General features: G+C 44.1%; 1 protein-coding gene across 1 annotated transcript in view; it reads left to right on the top strand.

The window, feature by feature from the left end:
- Window positions 1-7,185, top strand: part of KHDRBS1 (KH RNA binding domain containing, signal transduction associated 1) — a 40,008-nt gene extending 32,823 nt beyond the window's left edge. Inside the window, exon 11 of the transcript XR_002125941.1 lies at window positions 6,860-7,185. The gene's annotated coding sequence lies outside the window, so the exon portion shown is untranslated. The remainder of the gene's footprint in view (window positions 1-6,859) is intronic.
- Window positions 7,186-12,850: the final 5,665 nt, after the last annotated feature.

Here is a 12,850-nt window from a genome sequence, read left to right as displayed (position 1 = left end):
CAAAACTATTACTTCCCTATTGAGTAAGCTTGGCACCTTTGTTGAAAATCAGTTGATTATACATGTATACATCTACTGCCTTTTAAGGTTTGTATTACTTAAAGTGATTAATACAACTTCTGGCATATTATAGCTAGTCAGTAATAAATAATAGCTGATTGGATTATTTTGGCATCACCAAGAGCTGAGAATGGGATTTGATTCCAGATATGGGTGACTCCAAATTATGTCCTTATCCTGGGCATTATACTACAGGCTGCTGAAGTGCAAATGAGGCTGTGATAGCTGCCATGCCTGTCCATATGTACTTCTTGAGAGGCTCAGAGAGTAAGCTCCAACATGCCCTTCTTCCACCATCAACCTCCTTTGCTCCTGTCCTTATCTCTCTCCAGGGTTTCTTACCGTGGAGACTCCAGATGCTCTTGGCAGTGACAGTTGCTGCTAAGGGAACACACTCACCCTTCCTTACCTAGGGATATGGCAATTATTCAAATAGCCTTAGGGTTTGTACACGCTTGCTTTCTCTTCTACCACTTCTCACCCCCGCCCCAAGGTAAGAATGAAGATAAGGACACATCAGCAGCTGCCAGGGCTCTCTGACCACAATGGATGAAACAGACTGGGACTGTTTTTTGTTTTAGAAACAGCAGCCTAAGAGTTGGCCTAAATGTAAGAATTGAAACTGTAAAACTCTTAGAAGGAAATCGGTATAAAATGGTCATGACCTTGAATGAGGCTTCTTAGGCTTCTTACCTATGACACACAAGCCCCAAAGGCTTCTTGCCTACAAATACGCAGTTTTCTTGAACCAAGTGAGCAAGGGAGATAGAGGTGGTGCTGGTGGATGTTTTGCTCAGGTTTTTGAAAGTTAAGTTCTTCCTCCCTGACCTTAAACCCTGAAGCAATATGTCCCCCAAGGTTTTGCCCCCAGATCATTTCTGGGTTAGAATGCACAAGGCAGCATATGGGCTTCCTCTTTCTTGATGTCTTCCGCTTTGTGTGAGCCTATACAGGCAGTTTGCTCGCAGTATTACTATTAAGTAGTCATTTAAAATTTTTTTTCATTTTATTACTTCTCAGTCTACTCCCATTCATTTTTGTTAACTCAATTTTTTTAAAAGGAGAAAGTGACATAGGAAAAATAAGCAGCTTTGCCTGGCTAAGGGAGAAGAAAACTCAATTTGAATGCCTACTGTGTGTCCCTATTTTTGTAAACGAGGCAGCTGATACTAGGAGAGATTAAGTAATTTAACACAGTTGCATAGCAAGTTGTGTGAGGCAGTGCATATCAACATTTTTATACACCAGAGTCCATTTTCTATGCTGAAAGCATGCTGCTTCTATAAGATAATACCATATTTTATTGACACTGAGGCCATTTATTATGAGATGTGTCATTAAGTACTGCAAAGAAAGAAAAAGACTGCCAATTAAACCAACACAATGGCTTCTTTTCATATCGAGTGTAAGAAGCATCCTAATTTCAGAGATGTCTGTTGCATTTTGTCAGTTCTAACATTCTTCACTGTGTGCCATGCACTTGTCTTCTTCACATGTAGATTAGCTATTATTATCCCATTCTTACACAGTGATGAAACTGAGGCCCAGAAAAATTAAATCACTTATCCAAGGCTGTACAGCTGTGAAGTAGCAGAGCTGGGATTCAAGCTCAGGCAGTCTGACTTCAGAATCTGGGATAATTTTCAACCACTAGATTATGTTGAAACTGTGGGTTTTACCTGTCAGCCAGAACCATCCCAGGGAACCTGTACATCATTCTGTATTCTGGAAGGAGGCGTATTCTGCAGGAATATTGTTACTAATGCAGTGAACATTTGCTGGGGTCACTTAGACCCTTGTGTTGGCTGTGCTGGGTCATGGTTCATCAGTTCATAGTCTTTGCCCTCAAGAAACTCAGTCTAATGGGAGAGAGTAAGTCTTATATATTGAGAGTAAGTCTTACATAACGTATTTCCCCATGTATAAGACTCACCCTTTTTCGAAAAATTGGGGGTCTAAAAATGGTGCATCTCATACAGTGGTTGTAGTTTTTCTTTTTACTTGCATTTCCCACTTTTTTTAAAGATTTTTATTGGGGAATTGGGGAAAGGGGAACAGACAAGTTGCTGTCGTTTTTGTTCTTCAGTCTAGTTGTGGAGGACATCGCTTCACTGGTCCAAGTTGGCACCATCATTGCGCTCTTCCCGGGCGAGGCAGATCAGTCGCCGGCTTCTGGACGGCCGCTCACTGGGGCTGCTGGCCACTCACGCTGGCTGCTGGCTACACACGGTAGCCCGTGGCAACCCACTGCCACAGGGGCTGCAGCCTACGCCGTCGCCGGTAACTCATGGCAGCCCAGCTCCAGGTTGAGCTGTTGTTCAGCATCTTAGCTGTGGCCCTCACATGTGGGATCCGAACTGGGGCCCTCTGGCGTCCCAAGCCAGTTCTTAACCATCGCGCCACTCAGCCGGCCCCATTTCCCACTTTTTTCACACTTGTTTTTGGGCTCATACAACCACTGTATAAGACACACCAAGTTTTTAGACCCCAAATTTTTCAAAAACGGGTGCGTCTTATACATGGGGAGATACCGTAGTTAATAGTAGTGTGTGGTCATTTCTGTTGCTGAACTGAGTATCAGGCAGCCTTCAGAAGCTGTCTGAGAAAGGCATAGGGAGTGATGGGGGGGGGACATTTCAGTTAAGTCTAACAGGATAACTGAGAATTTGCCAGGCAGACAGATAGGTTAGCATAGTACTTTATTATGGCTTTAAACAGACTAATTTCAAATTCTGTCTCCTCCAAAGCTACTAGCTTTGGAAACTTAGGTGAGTTATCCTCTCCCAAGTCTCAGTTTCATCATTTGTAAAATGGGATAATAACATTTATTTCACAGCATTATTGTGAAGATTGAGTGAACTAATATGTGTAAAACATCATGACATGGTAAGCACCCAATAAATGCTAGCTATAAATAGAGGCTGGAAGCATAGATTAGTGCTAGTTTTGAAAGGCTAAACATTAGGCAAGAAATTTGGAGTTTATTCTAAAGTTTAGGGAGCTGTTTGAGGCCATTAGCACAAGAACACGCCTGTGTTTGCCATGGTGCTGGTGAGGTAGTGAAGTAAAAGAACCAGAAGAGAAAAGCCTTCTGTAACTGGCGCGACTCCTTTATAGGAGAGCGAAGGGGAGTCGCCTTTCACCCTGCCGAGACGGAAATGTCTTGCCTGAAGGCCTTTTGGTTCTTACCTTTTTTCAGAAAGGAGAATCATCACTCCTCTCAGGTAGTATTTGGGCTATATGAGGGTGGGATGTTAAGCCTTCACCATATGTTAAGGTAGTCTCCCTATATCCTGTCCCTTTCACCCGCCCTGTGAATTGGAGACCAAATCTCTGAGTCTGCACAGATAGAAACTTTGCTCTTAAGGAAATGTTAAGCAAAGCTTACACACTCTGTTTAAGTCCTGAATGAATGAAGTCTCTATCTCCATTTTAAGCTCTTAATTCTGTGTTACCTCCATGCTGGGAGTGTCATATGCAGCATCCCGTTTAACTCTTAACAAACAATCCTGGGAAGGGAAGATTATTCTGGGAAACTGATGTGTACAGGCTAGGATGGCCACAGGGTCCAAAAGCTGGAGTTTAGACCCAAGTCTTTCTGTTCCCACTTAGCTGCCTCCTCTGTGCCTAGAGTGGCCATAAGGAGATCAGTTTACACAGAAAGTATAATAGTTCCCAGCTTTGGTGTACAGGATGGGTGTCCCTGGCTTGGTTTCCAGATTCCTAAAGTTAAAAAAGTTGGATCCTTCTAAGCCCTTCCTCTTTCTCTCTCTCCAGACCCTCATGTACTTCTTGCTTTCCGGATTAATAGTCGTTGCATGTGTAAAGCTAGCAAGCATCTGATGAATATTTAATAGCCTTGAGCAGACAGGCTGGATACAGCTGTCTGAGACAGCAGCTGTTGGGGGGAGGGGAGAAAGTGCACTCCACCACCTCACTCCTTGTTCTTTTGTTCCCTGACCTAATAACCCCTTAGGAGCAAAGGCCTATGGTGGGCATTGCACCCACGTCCTACTGTGGCCTGATTGCTGCCCTGGGCTCCCAAGGAAGCTACATTCAGACAGCAGACCAAACCCCTTTTTTGGATAATGGAGAGCAGATATGTTCCCTGACATCTATTGGATTGTTGGAAAAGTCATGACGCATTTTTGCAATGAAAAACATAGAAAAACTATGTCATGACTTTTCCGACAACCCAATAGAATCAATTTTCCAACCCCTGAGGTGGAGGTCTTCTCTATGGCTTGTTCTGGCTCCAGGATGAAGGATGTGTTCTCATCCAGTGCCCTGCTAACCGCAGCGCTCTTTCTAAAAGAAGGGAGATGTACATCTGGCAAGGACTTGAATTTCACAACCATGCTGCTGCGGTTTAGCCTCTTGACATTCCTTGACTACAATTGCAGTAGCCTCTCAGCAGTGGGCATCCTCCTCATTTGTAGCCTAAGCTGTGGTGATGGTCTTAGGCTGCATCTCAGGCAGGCAATAGGCAAGTAGGAGCTCTCAGGCAGGTACAAGCTCTCGCTGTGCTTCCCCCACCTTAGACCTACAGAGCCTTTTGCTTCAAGGAGGCCTTGTTTCCAGGACAAATTTGGGGAATTTGTGGGGACTCCTGCAAAAAAAAATCCCATTTGATGGGCTGGCCGAGTGGCTCAGTTGGTTAAGAGCCCAAGCTCTGAGCAACAGGGTCACTGGTTCGATTCCCACGTGGTCCAGTGAGCTGCGCCCAAGCTAAGCTGCTGCTGAGCAGGATGGCTCAGCTAGTGAGAGCACATTCTCCTAACAACAAGTTTGCCTGTTCGACTCCTGCATGGAATGGTGGGCTACGCCCACTCACAACTAAGATTGAACACGGCACCTTGAGCTGAGCGGCTCTGAGCTGCCGATGGGCAGCTGAATGGCGACTGGACTTGGAGCTGAGCTTGCTGCACCCTCCACAACTAAGATTGAAGGACAACAACTTGGCTGTTCCCCTTCCCCAATTCCCCAATAAAATCTTTTTTAAAATCCCATTTGAGATGTTAAGCAGAGTATAAGTCATGGCCATGCTGTTGCCCCAGATTAATGAGCACATTGCCAGAAATTTTGGGCATTGTTTCTGTTAACACTGTGTGAAGATGCCTGAATTAACTGTTCCCTTGTCAACTTCTGGAGCCCACATTGGCCCTTCTCTTCTGCCCAGGCACCACGCGTGAGAACTGGGGATAAAAGCGTTTGGTTCCGATACAGGGCTAATTCTTCTCTGGGGACTTGTGACTCCTGCAGGCTTCATGCTTCTTATTCATGGCCCAGCTTTAGTTATAAATTCAGTACTCCCCATCTCTCAGGCTCTTTGGGCTTAGAATGTAGGAAACAAACTCTGCATCTGCTTTTGAGAAAGAGAAATACCTTGTGCCCTGATATGATTCTCCATAAGCTTCTCTCCAGATATCAATACAAAAGACCCCTTCCATTCATTTTTCTTAATGCATTCATTATTATAAATTGGAACACCTGTTACGTGCTAGACACTGGAAAGTCAGTGGCAAATGAACAAGATAAAATTGGTCTCTGGCCTCATGGAGCTTACAGTATATTTGGGGAGACAGACACTAAACAGATATTACTCCTAAGTAACATGTTGTATCAGTTGTGATAAGTGCTATGAAAGAAAAACAGGGTGCAACAGGGACATACAACGGGGCTGACCTAGCCCTGGGGTTTTCCTTAAGGAAATGATGCTTAAAGTGACATCTAAAGGAAGAGTTAGCTATAATAGGTAGAGGGCTTGGGAGATGGTTTGGGGGACAAGGCATGAAGCAAATTCTAGGCAGAGGGTAGAACTGAGGCAGGTTCCAAGTGAGATGAGAATCTGGACCTTATTCTGTGGTTATCACTGAAGACCATTTAATCCAGGAGTGAGGGGTGGGGAATGACATGATTAGATTTCTGGGTTTTAAACTTCACTTGCTCCTGAGTGGAGAATGGATATAGGAAACTTTTTGGCATTAGTCCAGACAAGAAATGAGGAAGACCTCTAGTAGGATGATAGTAGTGGAAATGTAGAGAAGTGAACAGATTAAAGAACTTTTAGGAGATAGAATGAACATAGTTTGGTGATTGACTAGATGTGGGAGAAGGGTAGGTAGGTATTAAGCAGGGCTCCCAGGTCACTGGTTTGGACAACTGGGGGAATGGTAGTACCATTTTAAAAGATGGGAGCATTGCTACAGGCTTTGGCATGAGATAAGGTCCCTGCCCCGGGCTTAGGATGTATCTCCTGTCGATAACCCTGATGATTTGGGGCTGGGATGAACCCCTCATAAGGCCAAAAGAGATGGACCCCTGAACCTAGGATTGGGGTACTAGTAATAGCTATGAGAAGATGCCTGTTTTCCCATTCGCTTTCCTCCAAAGGCTTTTAAAGCTCTATGTTAATCTTTATTTTTTTCACATCCCTGGCAGAGCAGAAAGCATTTTCCCCTTTGTATAGCTGGAGGTCCCAAAGCTTATATAACTTAAGGCCTCAAAGGTTTAGTTGATTCTGCCCTGGATCACTCAGCTCAGGTATGGCCAAGGCTAGGAGGGATGATATTTAAGGTCCCATTTGCCTGACTGACATGAAAAAAGAGCTCCTAGGCTGCGGACTTCTGCTTTCTACCCATCTGTGTACCTAGAAACGTTGTGCTGAATGAATGTAACAACTGCAGTTGTGCTGTGGAGTGGGGAGATTGTAAGGGAGGCAGCCCGGCCAAATCGGAGGCTGGGAAGCCCCCTGATGTGGCAGCTTCATGTTTCTTAATTTCTGCCTGTGTCTTTGCAGCGATCAGAGGACACCGGAAACCAGGAGAACTGCCTGCTGTGTCAAGGTTGGCCTGAGGGCATTTGCTGAGCGCAGAGAAACCCAGGAGAGATCAACTGTCTGTTCTCACCCCACCTCTTTGATCTGTCCGATTTACCCACAGAAAGCCAGCCAGGATCCCCTCAGAGAATCTCTAGGCCCAGAATGGAGTTCTCAGGGCTGCAGGGGACTGATACTAACAGTTAATCATGCTCAGAACTTTTATAAAGAGTTGAAGGGGACTAACAGTATCCTCCACACAACACAGCCTCCTAGATCTGAATAAACGGGCAACTCCTGCTGTGTCATTCCCAGTGTGTCTGCTTCCCCTTAGCCTCCAGCAGAACTGGCTGGAACACCCTACCACCACCTCCTGTTTCCCTCCCTGCCACACCTGTGTTGTGGGTACCAGCCTGGGAGCCTTTGGACCCTTCCAGTGGGCTCCCAGAGAGTAGCTGGTCACCACTTCTGTAACAGGCTGAGAAAAGCCAAGTGAAAAGGTTCATTTATTTGGGGGAAGTTATTTAACCTCTGCACCTGTTATTCTTTCATTGTTGATTGCTAACCTTGTCCAAAAGCTCTTAAAAGGTAGGGCTTTTTCTACGTCCCCTTTGTACTATATCCCTTCCCCAGCAAATACCTGGCACTGAGGAGCTCGATAAAGGTTTGGTCAAGTGATGAACGTCCCACTCTGGTAGCTTCTACCAACTTTGGGGGAGGGCCAAAGCCCCCCTGTATAGCTCCCAGTTTCCTTCCTGTTATATTAGGCTGTTTGTCCTAACATTTTCTCCTGAAGGGTTAGAAAGTCGGCCTTTGATATAGACTTCTGGTTTCCTAGGACCTAACGCCCTAGGCTGGCTTTACACTGAGCTTCCTGAGAGGTTAGGGACCTCTCCTATTGCACTCTTCCTTTAATGCCTCTTGGTTATTTACCCTAACAAAGGAGCTGGGGGAAGGAAGGGCTGAGTCTGGGGAGAGAGCCTGTCTGCCTTTTAACTGTGCCCGTGGCCTTCTAATAAGCTTAGATTTGTTCTTCGCTGGAAAGGGATATTAAAATCAGTTGATTTACTTGGGGCAAGTTATTTAACCTCTGAGCCTGTTTTTATCTTCATTACTGATTAATAAAAATAATAACTAATAATTTATTGAATGCTTAGTATGTACCAAGCACTATATCAAGCATTTATATGCACTGTTTGACTTAATCGTCCAATCCATTATACTCATGTTACAGATGAGGAAACAGGCTCAAGGAGCATAAATAACTTGCCTAAGTTTAAAAAAAGGAGCTATCAGATTTTCATAGTCCTTGCTTTTGGCCTGTGTGTACCTCTCCCAGCCACAAGTATCTTGAAGCAGTAAAGCATTCTGTTTGTATGAGAGGTTTATTTAGGATGACAAACCATCCAGGTTTACCCAGAGGGTTTCTGGAACATGGGACTTTTCAGTGCTAAAACCAGGAAAGTTCCAGGCAAACTGAGATGGGTTTGTCAACCTATATTTGTATTGAACTCAGTCCAGGATTGGCCACTGAGGTTCCTTGGTCTCCTAAGGGCTCACCTTGTGGCCAGAATTCTTTTATCTAGCATTTGAGGACCTGCTTCAGTTTAGCAGGCAAGGGAGGAGTTTGGGGTGGGGAGGTAGGGAATCAGATGACATCCTGGTCACAGATAAATGGAGACGCAGAGCCTAGGTCACTCACTATCTGAGAAGCCAGCATTAGGTTCCTAGGCAGCCATACCCTCAACCCCCAAATGCAGAAGAATATCTACTTGTGAGCCACGGAATTTGACAAAGCTCACAGGGCTACAGCCAAACATGGGTATTCAAACCCTAGCTCATCATTTGCTATGTATTTTTCTGAGCCTGTTTACTCCATAAAAGTAGGATGATAATCCCTGTTATGAATGGGATCTGAGAAGCAAGTGGAATGTGTGAAATACCTAGCACAGGGTCTGTACATAATACTGCTTAAGTTTCCTTCCTCCTTTTTTCTGGCTTGTGTTTCTTACCGTCCTGTCACCTGTCACATACAGACTCCTCCCTTGCATTACCACTTGCAGCCTTGGGGAGCTTCCTTTGAGAACCCTTACCTAGTGGGCTTGACCCACCCACCAAGCTGCCCTGCATGTCAGTCACCTCCCCTGCAAGCAGAGAAGGGATGACATCAGCCTTTCCCCCTCCCCCCATCCGAAGCCTCTGGACTGGTTTGAGCAATAAATATTTTAGCTGGGCCTTCCTCTGGCTGTTGCCAGGGTGATGGGCTCTCAGGGGACTGGGGTGGGAATGTGGAGGTGGGGCTGACAGCCTGGGGCCTAGCTTCAGAGCTGGCCCTGGAGGGGCGGGTACAAAGCCTGTCTTGCTGCAGCAGTTCTGAAAGGCTGTTGCTGTCTGCCTGCCTGCTTTCCCTTTCCTGGGCCCCTCAGAGCCATTCCTACTGCTTTCAGGCCCAGCTCTGCCCTTGAGTGCTATTTGATTTGGGGTAAATGGCTAAATGCCTCTGGCCCTACATTTTAACATCTGCAACACTAAAGTCTCTGCTTAACCCAGTGCCAGTAAGTGGAGAAGATGAAGATAAAGGTTTTGTAAAAATCCTATGAAACACTAGGTTAGTAAGTAGTCCTGATTGGAGACGCTAGACCAATAACCCTTTCTAACACACCTTATGGCTGGAGTCCCAGGGCAGTGTGGATGCTGCTCTAAAGACTCGGATATGGCACTGCCGCATGTCCCACCCCTGACCTCAGGATGGATCTAAGAAAGAAAAGGGGGCCAGAAAAGGGGCACCCAGACTAACCAATGCCTTTCCCCCCGCCTCAATTGAGAAGCTCTGCATCACTTCTCGCCATTTGGCTCAGATCAAGTGTGGAGAAGCTGCATTGGGTCCAGGATTCCACAGCCCTGCCCAGACTTGCCCACAACTTTCCTGTTGAGCTAGGGGGCTCTGATTCCTTTGTATCGAGCTCCCTCTGGTGGTTGATATATGCATTGCACATTGCAGGAAAAGCAGCTCTCTAAAGTGGTGAGAGACGGCTTGCTCTATACCAGGAAGATTCCTTGTCTCCATCTCCTAATGACAGTCATTCCATTTCTTATATTGGCTATCTCTCCCATCTGTTTGCTTCTCTCTGTTGTTAATCCTCACAATTCAATGGCGGGAATTGTCCTAATTTTACAGATAAAATAGGTTAAAAGGAATGAAATCAACTCCAAACTTCACTGTATGTAACATTCAAGATCCTCAAGTGATATAAACTTAACGTATTTTTCCAGCCTCATCTTCAATTACTCTCAAGCCAAAATGGACTTGCTCTTCTGGAACATAGCTTACCTCTGGACCTTTGCTCATGCAGTTCTTTCTATCTTCATTGCCCCTCTCCCCAAGTATGTTACCTACCCAAATCCTATTATTGAAAAACTAAAATACAGTATTTTCTAAAGCTTTCATATATTATCTTTGTAATCAAATGTTATAAGACATGGAAAGCAAATGTCTGGATGAGAACAGGTGTGTGGTGACTCAGATGTGAAAGGTGGTTGGGGAGACGAACATATACATGAAAGTGAGAATGGCCTGGGAAATGAGAACATGAAGACACCTGGATTCTCTCTTGTAGGCTCTTATAGTAAAAGTCAGATGTAAGTATTTAAATACACACACACACACACACACACACACGAGGTCGGACAATTAAGTTTGCGAACTCATCCTAGAAAAAGTGCTAATATACCTCATTGCTGAATATCACTATGGTCACCTTCAAAGTACGCCCCTTCCTTGGGAAGCTATGCACCAACACCAGCCCCTAGTCCACCCTTCAAAGCAATTTTGGAACTCTCTGGAATGGCCATCAGAGCTGTTGTCATATTACCCTTGATGTCCTGAATTTCATCAATATTTCCTTTGTCTTCGGGTGAAGAAAGAAGTCATTGGGGCCAGATCAGGTGAGTAGGGAGGGTGTTCCAATACGGTTGTTTGTTTCCTGGCTAAAAACTCCCTCACAGACAGTGCTGTGTGAGCTGGTGCATTGTCGTGATGCAAGAGCCATGAATTGGTGAAAAACTCAGGTCATCTAACTTTTTCACGCAGCCTTTTCAGCACTTCCAAATATTAAACCTGGTTAACTGTCCAGTTGGTACAAATTCATAATGAATAATCCCTCTGATATCAAAATAGGTTAGCAACATCGTTGCAACACGTTCACTAAAATAGACCTCGTATAGTTGACATACAATATTATATTTCAGGTATACAACAATGATTCAACACTTAAATACCTTACAAAATCACATTAAGTCTAGTAACCATCTCAACCATACAAAGTTATTACAATATTATTGACTATATTTACCTATTCTGTACATCACATCCCTGTGATGTATTTATTTTATAACTGGAAGTTTGTACCTCAGTCCCCTTCACTGGTTTTGCCTGTTCCCCAATCCCCACCTCTGGCGACCATCAGTTTGTTCTCTGTATCTATGAGTCTGTTTCTGTTTTGTTCATTTCTTTTGCTTTTTAGATTCCACATATAAGTGAAATCATACAGTATTTGTCTTTTTCTGTGTCTGATTTCACTTAGCTTACCACCGTCTAGATCCATCCATGTTGTCGCAAGTGGTAAGATTTCATTTTTTTATGGCTGACTAATATTTTATGGTTAATATATATGTGTATATATATCACATCTTTATCCATTCATCTATCAATGGACACTTAGGTTGCTTCCATGTCTCAGCTATCATAAATAATGCTCAGGGTGCATATATCTTTTTGAAATTAGTATTTTCTTTTTGGGATAAATACCCAGAAGTAGAATTGCTGGGTCATACTGTAGTTCTATTTTTAAGTTTTTGAAGGGCCTTTATACTGTTTTCCACAGTGGCTACACTAATTTCCATTCCCACCAACAGTGCACAAGGATTCCCTCTTCTCCACAGATGTAAATATTCTTTCTGGCAGAAGAAAATGAGAGCAAATCCCTGGGAAGCTGGGACAGCTGCAGGTGACATTTCTTCAAAGTCTTAGATCCTAAAATCACATTAGTTTTCTTTGTACTTCATAATATATCCATGTTTCAATAATAATAGCTAATAAATAGCACTTATTATGTACCAGGCACCGTTCTAAGTACTTTACACAGACTAACTTAATTTTCACCATAATCTCATAAAATAGGTACTAATACTACCCTCAGACTTGACACTGAGGAAGTCTGAATAACTACACTTTAACATTGAAAATAATGCCTTACATTTCCATGAATAAAACTGACGTTCCAGAAAGCATTATTGTATTTTATCCTGTGGTTTCAGCACCCCCACTGTATCACACCAAAAGTCTGCTTAATCTAAGTTGAAAACTGATCTAGAGGACAGACTTACCAGCATTTGCCCCAGAATAACGTGACCAAGGAAGAGATCCTGACACCCAATGACACAGGACTGGCCTAGAGCCAGTGGCATTTCCTCAAAAACTCAAACACCTGGAAGAGCCAATAGAGAGCAAATGAGTCAGGAAATAATGCAAAGAGGGGAAGTGAGGGCTTTAAGGTCACAAAACAGCTGAGACGTGTGGCCATAGATCTGGAGGACAAGAACCTAACCAACATCCTGCCAGCTTATAATTATTTTGCCTGTAGGAGACACGTGAAAGGTCTAAAACCCTAGATGTTTCTGCTAGAGCCTGGGATAGAAGTGTATACTGTTCTGGATTATTTCAGAGGCAGTTGTCAGACACCAAACAAATTGGTTTTTTGTAACAAAAGTCCATAAAGACTTCAGGTACGGCTGTGTTTCCTTCCTTGTCAGTTAAGTTCTCCCCAAAAGGTAGCAAAATACCCACCAAGCGCTCCACGTTTAAATCGTATTTGCTTAGCAATCCCAGAGGGAAAAAAATTTTTTCCCCCAATATGTCTAGCAAAGATTCTAGGGTTGCATCTCATTTGGCCTGCATGGGTCCCTAACACCCCC

Source organism: Hipposideros armiger, unplaced genomic scaffold, assembly GCF_001890085.2.
Source record: "Hipposideros armiger isolate ML-2016 unplaced genomic scaffold, ASM189008v1 scaffold_10, whole genome shotgun sequence".
In the NCBI taxonomy this organism is placed as follows: domain Eukaryota; kingdom Metazoa; phylum Chordata; class Mammalia; order Chiroptera; family Hipposideridae; genus Hipposideros; species Hipposideros armiger.
Note: the sequence above shows the minus strand (reverse complement) of the source record. Positions and strands in the feature narration are given on the sequence as shown.